The following is a 12,595-nucleotide window of genomic DNA, read 5'->3' on the forward strand; positions in this document are numbered from 1 at the left end:
AGCCCCTCTCAAGTTGAAGGTGGAAGCCGTGATACGGGGAGAGCTGTTTGTTCACAACTTTGTTTTTAGAGGGTCCTATAGCTGAATGACCGCTGCTGGAAGATAAATAGTCCCATGCAGAAAAAAGGAAAAAAGACCTTCTCTTTGTGATTGTTCTAAAGTTACGGAATAGCAAATAATGAACAATCCAGGGAACGTGCCTACCAATCTGTTACGCCGTACTCTCCCAGTGTTCTGTACACAGGCTGTTAACTCTGATCGATCTAAGCAGGCTGTTAACTCTGATCGATTGATCGATCAGCACGTTAGCAGAGCAGAAATAAAAATAACCTCCCCTCCCCGCTCCACCCCAGACAGCAGTGTCATTCTGACGCTGCCCGCTCACAGAGAAGTGGCTTTTTGCCATCTCCAACAAGCGTGTCCAGCTGATTCTTTAAGATCAGGGCAAACGGAAGTCCAGTGAGTTCTCTAAGAAAGGGCGCCTTCACTGCGCATCCTGGTCAGAACACGAAGACGTTATTGCGACGACACACACCTGTCAGGATTGAGCATGATGGGAGGGAAGGGCTGTGCATGGAGTCAGTCAGTGAGTCGCGGACAGGGTATGTGTCTCCTAATTCTGCTTACTGTACTTTCCCAGGCACTTATAATAGTGCTCTGCACGTAGTAGGCGCTCAATAAATATCACCGATTGAGTACCCGAGAGATCTGATCGTAGAATACTTGTATGGACGTGCCCCTTCACCTGATGAAAGATACCATCAGATACCAAACCCTTGTGCCAGAAAGCACCCGGGTTTGCGATTCTTTTGTTCATCCATGTGTTGGTTCTGCTCCTTTCAGACGCGTGCGCGGCTCCAAAATGAAGGCAATAATTAGAATCCCTTCCCAGACTAAATGGTTTTATTTAGGTTAGTTTATTAAACACCTTTGAGACCTTCCTTTTTGGTCTGTACCCTTCTAAAAAATAGTTCAAGTTTTGAAGAATCCTCCAATACATAAAGCAAAATCACTTTACCATACACAAATTTCAGGTCAAAATACAACACTCTGTTTTCTTACAATTATAAAACCCAGTCAATACAAACTCCATTTAAAAAGATAAAACACTTTCACTGTTCCTCGATACAATATTACAGCACAACAGCGAACGAGTCCCCAGGGTCCAGTTCACATGCTCGACCGAGGGAACCAACCCTTCGCGACCCATGATTTTATGGAACGCGGAAACAAAGTGCTACTCAATCCAAGGAAGCGAACACATCCCTTTTGTGTCGATAATCCACGTGAAACATAAAAGCAACTCTCTCGGAGGGGTTACTCCAGGAAACACCTCCAATTTTGCTAAACGATACCCCGACAGAAATATTCAAAATTATTGCAGCAAATTCGCCCAAATAGGGTTGAACTACACATGGGGATTCATGGCTTAAAGTCAAATAAAGTGAACGCACAGAGTTTTTTAAATTTTAAATTACAAACAATTTAAGACAATTCTACTGAAGGTAGTTTAGTTTTTAGAGCGCTTGAAACCTAGGAATTAGAAACTGAATAGATTTTTAGCTAACTCTTCCTATTCACCTCCATCCCAAACTGTAAAAGCCAGTTTTTGGGAGTAGGTCACAAAATAACATTCGATTGCATGTTTTCTTTCAATACGGCCATTTGTTTTTATCATGCATAGGGTAACCTCATCCGAATGCAGGCTTACAGCGTAGATTTCGGGAATTTTAAGATCATTATGATCCTTAAAAAGGATCAACAGTCAGCATCTCCCCTGTCAAAAAATACACACGCTATAAGCTAAGGCTTGGGTTTGAGAGGATAGAGTTTGTTTTGAAAGTTTGCACAATAAAACTCTCTTTTGAGTCTTATGCAAAGCACAGAAGGGGTAGAAATGGAAGGAAAGATGTGAGGAGAAATTACAAAGATTCAGTCTGAATTTCCATTTCTGTGGTAGGGAAATTACTTTTTTCTAACAATTTTTTCTCTGACATCGGAAAGGGTCATGCACCTGTCAATAAGCACACCAATTAATTTCTTTACATAGGATTGATATATATAATACACACACTCACACACACACACACAAATATATTATTTCATAAACACCACTGGTGATTCTCATTCGCAAACCGTTACCTGCTGTGACCCCAAATCTCCCCAGTCTGTCACCACTGGAAGACAGAGGAGGCATGAAATCAGCAACCCGTCACCAAGAGCCGGCAGGGAGAAGGGGCTGCTGGAGTTCAGCCTACAGGGTGGCGGGGTGAGGGCAAATTTGGTCTGAAGGACAAACCACCATCTCCCCGTTAATTCCATTGGTCGAACAATAATTCAGGCCCTGCGCGCCGGCTTCTTAGCAAATGCCTCCTTCCCGTTTCTGCTCAAATGATCGTTTCATCAAGCTGCATATCTGCGCCATAACCGATATGACATAATGGAGGAATTTTGAGGTTCACCATCATTACTCGTGACGAGGAAGTGGGAACGGGGATGAAGGAGCAAGGAAAGTGGGAACAATGTGAGTTCAACCAGAATTCTCATTTGATACAAATCCTATTAATACCAAAAAAGTCCACTGGCTATTATTAACTAAGCATTTTATCTAAATATTATGTGCTTCTCTTACCAAGGCCACTGAGCATTTCCAAAATAAGCCATCTTTCTAGTTTTCCAGTTAAGTATGGTCCAAGTATGTGCTTGAAGAGAAAGAAACTTCTAATTTGCTAATTATAGTCTTGAGCTGCTTCCGATAAAGAAAATTCCCTCTATTTTTGAAAATTTGAACATATATGAAATTAGTAATGAAGAAAATCCTCCCAGGTATTTAAGTTCCCGTGTCATTTGTTAACGTGTATTTCCTGGGAGAGCAGAGAGGAGAGAGGGGAAAGGTCAACTCCTCTTTCCACGTTTCAAGTATCTGAAAGGAACGCTACATAAAAGCACCTATGGAGAGGTGCCCGGGAGAAGAAGGACTGGGAAAGGTCCTGGCAGAAGTGTTACTTAAATATCCTTCTCACCCTGACACACGTGGTCCTCACGAGAAAGGCCAAATTAACCCTTGCCAACCAGCTTAATGCGCCAACACAACCCGTGTAATATCTTTGGTTAGCTTTACGGATGGTTCCCCATGAAGTTTCTACGGAGGTGTTTTAGAGCAACGGAAACCAGTAAAAGTCAAACGAATGAGAGGAAGAGGTAGAAATAACCCACCAAAATCAGAACGGCCCCCGCCATTCTGATTTAATTGGATTCTTTACCGAGCTTCCCGTTCTGCTTTTCTCCCTCCTTTTGCTTTGCCCACCCAACAGCATTTTTCAGCCTGGTGGGTTGGGAAAAACAGCAGGAGGTCTGACTCAAGTCCATTTTAGTGCCTCCTTGTGACCCTTGGAAAGAGCAGGTGTGGAGACAAAAAAGAGCCTACAACCACTAGTTCAACCTGAATTTTGCTTAATCTGTGGTAGCTTCCCCTCAACTGCTTGGGACTACACAGTCCCATTTATGAGCACCAATAACCAAACCTAGTGACAGTGAGATTCAGTATGCATAGATCCAGAAAAAAGACAGACACAGCCCTAATTGAGAAAGCATTCAAGGGATAAAATGGGGTAGGAATGAAAATTCTGGAATCTACCCAAACACCCCAAAGAAACCAAGAGGCAATGAGTGTTCTCTAGTTTTCTAAATGTTCTTAACACAGTGTAGGCACTGATGGATAAGGGAGGCTGATATACCTCAAGAATCCTCAATTTGGTGAAAAAGGATTTCAGAAGACCCCACAAAGATTGTGGAGAAGTCAGTAGGATCCTCCAAAACTCGTCCTATAACTAAAATGACATTGGCACCCCATTTACTGGATCGCTGTCCTCATGCTAACGAGATTTGGTGGACATGAATTCATTCAGGAAGTCATTTCAGGGGAAAACCCCCAAGGATTAAGGAATCTAGTCTCAAAGTTGAATAGCATCAATCAGTGGTATTATTGAGCACTTACTGTGTGCAGAGCACTGGACTAGGCACGTAGCATCGAGTCCTAGGCCCAGAGATAAGAATAGCCCACCAGAAATGGTCCGCCACCCTCGGAAAACACAGAGACAAATGATCTGGTCTCGTTTGATTGTTTTCATTGCCTCTGGATTATCAAGATAATGTCAACTAAACCACAAACCCACAGAGGGACCCAAGTTCTAAAGAGCAAACAGAATTCTGACCTTTTTGGATGGCTGAGGAAAAAAAATAATAATAATAATGGTGGTATTTGTTAAGCGCTTACTATGTGCAAAGCACTGTTCTAAGCACTGGGGGGATACAAGGTGATCAGGTTGTCCCACATGGGGCTCACAGTTTTCATACCCATTTTACAGATGAGGTAACTGAGGCACAGAGAAGTTCAGTGACCCCAGTCACACAGCTGACAAGCGGCAGAGCCGGGATTCAAACCCATGAGCTCTGACTCCCAAGCCCAGGCTCCTTCCACTGAGCCACGAAAAGGTCAAGAGAAACTCCTCAAAACAACGCAAAGCCAGGATTCTGAAAGTGGAAAATAGCCCCTCTTAGGAAGGCAGAAGGCAACGTGAAAAGAAACACCCGGGAAGTGGATACGTGAATATTTACCAAGTCGGGGCATCCCTAGGGTGCTTGCCTCTCTGGTAGTAAGCCAGAACTCAGGGAGATGCGTTTATTCTGAGACCATTTAGGGACTATAGTAGTAATGGTGCCACTGGGATCTGAAGGAGTCAATACGCCGCCTTAAGCACCACAGAAATGTTATCAGAGAACTCTAAGAGGAACAGAGCTCTATTGTCTGCGTTGCCTTGGAAAAGAATCGCCTTCTTCTGTAGAAAGCTGCAAATTCTCTCCAGGGGTACAACAGCCTTTGAAACGCACCCGCAAATGTAATCCAGGGAGACAGCGCCTTAGATTTCACCGCAGGGCTTCAGTAGGCAAAAATCAGAGAACGGCCTTGCATGTCGCACTGCCAGATCCTGGCCGTTCCGGCGTTGCCAAAACATCCCAAGAACGACTTGGTGACCAGGCTCTACTGCTCATGTGGATGAGACTGTGATCAGAGTAGAAAGGCAAATGGTGGGAGTAATTTCAGAGCCACTCTTTCCTCATTCGGGGATTAGGAATTTAAACAAGTTCCCCAAAGGCAATAGCCACTTCATAAAGCATCTCATGCCTCACCTTTCATCTGGGTGATTGTCTCCTTTCAGGAGGGGATGTTACTTGTAAACCCATTAGCAGATCAACTCACAACCTTCTTCAGTCATCTGAGGAACTCCCAACATCTTTCTGTTATCCAGACTTCTGTACAGATTTGGGGTTCGGGGATCCAAATTGGTATTGGCCCACTAAGAAAGCATTTCAAAAATAAAGGTCAGTATAATGCTTTCTTCTGGTTTCAGATGTTGTCTTCTCCACCAAGCTCCTTCAGTCATTTAACTTTATATCTCCTATTTATCACTCTGTTACTGGACGTGTACCGACGGTGCTACTCAGAGGCAGACAGAGTTTCCAAAGCCCAAAACAACCCATACCTTCAGAGTCCTGACCGGGCCTTTTTGAGTGGAGGACAAATGACCGCATGGCCATTCAAAAGAAACAGGACGTAGAGATCATCAGATGGAAGCAATTGCAAGTGGGTATGTGGTAACTGACTTTATAAACCAGGACGCCCTTAGAAAATTCCCCCTCAATTCTCTCCTTCACAAGCTAATCCCAGTTCTGCCACTTGTTTGCTGTGTGACCTTGGGCAAGTTGCTTTACTTCTCTGTGCCCCGGTTATCTCATCTGTAAAACTGGAATTAAAACTGTGAGCCCCATGTTGGGCAGGGACTGTGCGCAGTGGTTAGAACAGTGCTTCGCACATAGTAAGCACTTAAATCCATAAAACAAAACCTGATTAGCTTGTATCTACCTCAGCGCTTAGTACAGTAAAGTGCTTAAATATTATACAATTTTTTTTTAAAGTCATGTTTTGAGAGAGATACACAAAAATGTAAGAACATAACAATCGGATGGTTTATTTTCTTTAAGTAGTTGTCTCAAATTTGTTGAAATCGTAGGGTCCAGATGCATCTACCTCTATCATTCTCACTGGCCCAGAGGTTCGAAAATGACACAGATGATTTTAGTTAGAAAAACTTGATCAAGGAAGCTCCCGAGATCGATTTTCTTGAGCACTCAAGTCATTCCCTGCATATGTTAGGTGCCAGGAAAGCCTGTAAAACTCGATTCTTCCCTCTTGAATAAAGGTGCCAAGGAGTCATGGGGACACCTCTTCCCACCCCCGGCAAATGATGGACATTTTCATCCAAAGCAACCCCAGGACCTGAACTCACTCACTTTTCAAAATGTGGCAAAAATCTAGCTCACTACTTCTCTCAGGCCCCTATCTTACAACCCACTGTTTGCATGGGCACATTGGGAACAAAGCTCTATCTGCGCTCCAATATAATAACAAATATCACAATTACTGGGCCTGGGAGTCAGAAGGTCATGGGTTCTAATCCCGGCTCCACCACTTGTCTGCTGCGTGACCCTGGGCAAGTCATTTACCTCCTCTGTGCCTCACTTACCTCATCTATAAAATGGGGATTGAGACTGTGAGTGCCAAGTGGGACAGAAACTGTGTCCAGCTTGTAAACCCCCCAGTCCTTTGTACAGTGCTGGCACATAGCCCTTAACAAATACCATCATTATTATTAAGCACTTACCGTGAGCTGAGCATTGTACTGAGCACTAGGGTACATGCATGACAATCAGGTAGGACACAGTCCCTGTCCCACAGGGGGCTCACAATCTAAGGGGGAGGGAGAACATGTACAGAATCCCATTTTAGAGATGAGGAAACTGAGGCACAGCAAAGTTAAATGGCTTTCCCAAGGTCATCCAGCAGGCAAGTGGCAGAGCTGAGATGAGAACCCAGCCCCTTGACTCTCACATCCAGGTTCTTTTCAGTAGGACACAATTCTTTCCTATGAATGCATTTTGGGAAGTTTCCAGAAAGGCCATCTAAGTCAGAAAACACAAATAACCATTTTAGAGGAGTTTTATCATGTGACCATCCCCTAATATCTTGGAAAACTGTCATTTCAATCATATTCTGCCCCCACAGGAATGGTTTAGTGATCTGCAATTTGGTGAATGGACCAAAAAATTAAAAAAAAAATCAGTGGCAAAATGAGTGTGCCGCTGATGCCATCCCACTTGTAAATTTTCTACACAAAGGAACCCAGCCCATCCTTTTCATGCAAATAGAACCAATACCCGGACACCATGGTTCCAGCCGCTATGTTAAATTATGCAGTGATAAATCCCAATCACAGCAGGGTAGAATTTAGCCCGATTTTATCCAGCAGTTATGTTGAAATAGACTAAATATATCCTTCCTAAAGTTACTGAAAGCTCATGCCTTTCAATGGGCCTTTAAAATTTAAAAAAGTTTAGAAGTGTCCTTTTAAGACAGGGAAATTTTACTGTTTCTCCTTGAACAAAGTGCCCATTTGAAGGAAAACTAAACCTTGAAGAGCTGTGACATTATCCAATGCTGCTTACTGCCTGCTCCTAGCTTTCTTTTTGTGTTGGGTTCTTTTAAATTGGCAGGGTGTCAGGCAAAATACAGAATCACGAGGTAGCTGGGAACAAAATTTGTGTTTTTCCATAAAGACAAGAAACAAGGGATTAAGTGTGTGAAATTCCCCATCCAATTAAGCTGGAAACAGGAGGAGGGGAAGGAACCATACCACTACAGCAGTGTCTGTAGCGGGAATTTGATAAAATTAGCCCAGGATTCCAAAATTCATTTTCACATTTGGTGGAAAAAACATTTGCAAATGCCTGCTTTTGATATGACGTACTAAAATCTATTAAAAATCTTCTGAATACCAAAAAAAAAAAAACCCAGCCGCTTGCATCCAACAAAGGAAATAACTGTACTGTGTGTCAGGGTAGGATATGCCCGCTCTGGGCTATATTCTCCCCTGGGGCTAAGTCATTTCCAGTTAGTACGGTTTGGCATATCGAGAGGCTCCGGGGCGGGGGAGGCATTTAGCTTAGGAAAGACTATTCTGAATGCTTTCTAGCAACACACCTCAAAAAGCTAAAGGTTTCTTTCCTAGATTCTGACAATCCAACTATGACCCTGAATGTTGGAAACTTTTGAAACCTGTCCGGGAGCGGTGGGGATCACTGTCGAATCGGATGTCGATTCACAAAATTGCCGGCAGCTAGGAAAAGAGACGTTCGACCGTCTACTCCCCGGCTGGCCCAGCACCTCTCTTCCCTACTCGCCTGGGGTTTTCCCTTGTCAATTGAACCAATTACCAAAACCAACACAAGTTTGAGTGGTACTCATTTCCACTCCCGTCCTGCCATTTCCACTCGACCTGCTGCTGCTGGCAGCGGAAAATCTTGCTGTCAATCTCGTGCTTTTTAGAGCTTCTCGTGCACATAAAATAAGGGGCAAACAGTAGAGGTATCGGTGGTAGTAATAATAATAATAATAATGATGGTATTTGTTAAGCGCTTGTTCCGTGCAAAGCACTGTTCTAAGCGCTGGGGTCATACAAGGTGATCAGGTGGTCCCATGGGGGCTCACAGTCTTAATCTCCATTTTACAGATGAGGTCACTGAGGCCCAGAGCAGTGAAGTGACTTGCCCAAAGTCACACAGCTGACAAGTGGCGGAGTCGGGATTAGAACCCATGACCTCTGACTCCCAAGCCCGGGCTCTTGTCACTGAGTCACGCTGCTTCTCGTGTAGCTCTGGTAGTAATGAGAGTAGTTATAGTTTTTAATAAGCACTTCCTGTGTGCAAAGCACTCTACTAAGAGCTGGGAAAGACCGCGGGGGTGAGACTTAGACAAGTTTCCTTGGCCATGGAGGGGCTCACAGTCTAAGAATAAAGGGAGAAGGGGACTGGCGATAATTTTTTCCGTATGTGTTTAACCTCAAAGGTGAGGAGAGGGATAAATACAAAAATAAAGGCCGAAAGGGTCCACGGCTGGGAGAGCAGGGTTTCGGCCCCTTTCGGCTCAGTCTAATAGTCACAGCCTCAGTGGCCACGGAGCAAAAGGGGAGAGACCAAAGGGGAGATATCTTTTGGGTTAAGGGATCTGCCCGCTCAGATGACAGTGAATTACCTCAACTTGCAGTTACCCTAAGCCCGCAAATTCTCTCAACTTTCTATTATTCCATTCAATAGTATTTATTGAGCGCTATTATCTTAATTGACTCCTTAAGAGAAGTCTCTGACCAAATGGAACTTCTCTTCAAAAAATGTTAAGATAGCAGACTGCCTCCTCACTACCAGCACAAACATTACCGACTCCATGTGGACAGATATACTTGTGGAAACTTTATAGGAAGAGCACTTTGTTTAATTCTCTTCTGCACCACAACTATTTGCTGAAAGATTTCATTTTACAACTTTATTCCAATTTTATCGTCTTTGTCGAGAAGAAACAGTCTAACTAGTGGAACTTTACCACTTCTTAACTGAAGAAATGCTCAATTCCTCTAAAGCCTAACATCACGGCAGAAAATACTGGCTTTCCTTCTACAAAAAGATGTTGTGCCTAGCTGGAATTAGGTTCTGTTTCGCAATAAGAATTCTTTATAGAGCAATCCAGAAGCGGGAAGGGAAAAAAAAAACCTCATAAAAATATTTAGGCAAGTCTGGTTCTTTCATAATCAGGCAACCTCTTTTGACTTCTCCCAATACACAGACACTTAATTCTTCTTTTATAATATTAGTAAGGTCTGACAAGCTCATTAGGCCCAGACAAAGGCCCAGTGCTTAATAAATATACCTTAACTACCAAAACAAATGGGCCTGAGGTGCTTTCACTGAATATCTGGACAACTCAGCAACAGATGCATTTGGTTGTTCAAATTCTTTGCACTGGGAATAGTTCTCCAAAGAGTTAGACTTCTGACTACAAATGCAAATTGTTCAAATTAAGCAAATCACAGGATTGCCAAGAACATTATTTATTTTTAACACTAGCCGCCGGGATGGTGGTCTAGCACGTAGAAACGTACCTTGGGGAGCCAAAGACCAAGAGCCCACACCCAACTTGGGCTGTGTGTATGCATGCGTGTGAGAGAGTGAGCGAGAGAGAGAGGAGAGAAGACAGAGAGCGATCTCAAGCAAGCTGCTTCATTTCTTTGAAGATGCAGATCTAAATCTGCACTGGGGCGACAAATTATAGCTGCCCACCCCCACCCCCTTCCAGAGATGTGAAGATTAAATAGAAACAAGCCCGGCTGTTGGTCCTGCGGAAAGAACCCTGCCGGGCAAGAAGGGGAATGCCTGCTGGGGTTACGCCATCAGTGGTGAAAGCTTCTGACCAAAGAACCACCTGGGGTGACCCCAGGAGGTGGGCAGGCCCGGCAGGAATCCTGAAAAATAGATGGCTCACGTAGGCAGAAAAGACCTCGGTGGCCAGCTACGAAGAAGGCAACCTGCCTGCTGTGCTTTGGTCATTTCAAGCCATAAATGGGCCTTGCAAGTTTTTTTTTTTAAAAAGAAACCCCCAAAACAACTGAACACCTTTGTCTGCACTTGGCAGTGTACTGCACCCCTGCCTGCCAACTCGACTATTGCACCCAGAAGTGGAAACCTCTACAAAGCCATCGCTACAGCAGCATCGTTATTCTTGACAGTGGACTCTATCATCGAAAAATACAAATTACCTGAAAAATCGCTTGGCTCTCCTCAGAGGGAGGCTGCCCTGCCCATGAAGACAGGGATTTGATTATCTTCATTCCCACTTTATAGAATGGAGACCAGTTATATTAGGCACTTGACATTTTTTCTTTTTCTCCACCCATTTTCTGTTCCTGTGAAGAACAGAAATGTGCTTATGGAGCACATACGGAGAAGACCCCAGCTCTGTAACGAGTCACTTGTCAAGGATACAGGAACAAGGATTTGGATTCTCCATAGAGCCTATGGGTCTCCTGGACAGGTAGTGAAACATTTACGAAGACAGATACGTTCATTCACTCTTTCGGGCCATTTAGTGCAGATGTCGGCCGAGACGAAGCCTTTGGTCTGGCCTGACCGTCCAACTCTCTGGCCACCACCACCAGACCCCTGGGCCCTTCCACAGGGCTTAGGGGCAGTACTTTAAAGATAGCCCAATCTGCCCGGACATTCTGCTTCAGGGTTCTCCATTGGCTTGAAATAGTAAACGTGACTCCCCAAGCACCTTATTTCAAAGAAGTGACTGAGACATCGGGAAAAATGAACTCCTTTCTGTGCTAGATTCGTAATGTAACCAAAACATCGTTGTATCTGGATGCAAAGCTGACTTGGATATCAAGAGAACGACTCTTCCAAATTGAACACAAATTGTTTGGGAGAGAACTATCAATACAGGGGCAGTGCGTCATGGTGAAGAACATCAATGGATATAATTCCAGTATTGTTCCTTCCAACAGATCTCAAAAGGTTTCTACCAGATTGCGTACAATCTGGAATAAAGCCTACTGTTGGCTATCATCTCTATCTGTCCGAGCACTCCTAAGGGAAGATCTGGGCTTGGGCCGTTTCTTAGACGATACGTCTCTGTATGACGCATACCGCCAAATGTTAGGAGGAGAACCATGAACAAGATTACATCACTGAACAAAGTTACAATAAAAATTACCGGGTAAGTGTTTTAAAAAAGCTCAATACTCTCCACTCAACATGAGTGCTACCGTTTCAGTATTAAATGATGTTCACAATAGGCTACCGTTTCAATATTAAATGATGTTCACAATAGGTAAGCTGAATTTCAGTAGTTTAGGGAATATCATGAAAGCACCAGGAGTCAGTAATATGAGCAATTCAGAGCTACAATCCTGAAAGGAGGAAACACGCACAAATCACAAGCCAGGCAACCAAAATCACAAGCATAATACATGTGCCCACACCCAGAATTATCACACTCAAAAGAAGAATAGCTCTTCACTTAATTTCAACACATAAAGCCCTTTGACAAATGCTACCCTCAGCTGTATCAAAAGAACACAAAAAGTTACCATTGTACTTAGAACATAGCCCAGGAGTCCTTAAAATCCTTTTAGTACTCACTCCTGTTGTGACAGCCTGAGAGACAACTCTTCTTCTTCTGTGAGATAGTGAAAATGAATTGCACTTTTACCTAAAGATGTCAATATTTACAATCATTAAGTCCAGGTATCAGCTGCCCAATCCCTAGTAACTGGACGTATCCGGCATTAAGGGCCCTAGATGAGAGAGGAGTGTCCAAAAATACATCATATGAGATGATGTTTCAAGGCAGAAGTGGAATGTTAACGTAAACCTGCATAAAATGGTTTTAAAAAATTGTCTGACAAAGCAGAAGAAATTTTTACATTTTAAAAGAAAGAACAACTAATCATTTGGGCACACAGTGAAATTAAATACATCCCTGCACTTTAACAGAATGCTTTGTAGTACTTATATATACACAGTAAAAACAAGAATTTGGCACTTAATCAGCTTTTGTTGGTTATTGCATACTTAGATGGCAAATCTAGGACACAGAAAACTTACGTAATTTCTGCAACTACCCTTGATAAATGGAATTTAAAAA

The 12,595-nt window shown here is 43.4% G+C and overlaps 1 protein-coding gene across 2 annotated transcripts in view; it reads right to left on the bottom strand.

Moving 5' to 3' along the window:
• Nucleotides 1-12,595, bottom strand: part of GAN (gigaxonin) — a 113,763-nt gene that overhangs the window by 34,491 nt on the left and 66,677 nt on the right. The gene's annotated exons all lie outside the window — the stretch shown is intronic.

Source organism: Ornithorhynchus anatinus, chromosome 11 (assembly GCF_004115215.2).
Source record: "Ornithorhynchus anatinus isolate Pmale09 chromosome 11, mOrnAna1.pri.v4, whole genome shotgun sequence".
Lineage (NCBI taxonomy): Eukaryota > Metazoa > Chordata > Mammalia > Monotremata > Ornithorhynchidae > Ornithorhynchus > Ornithorhynchus anatinus.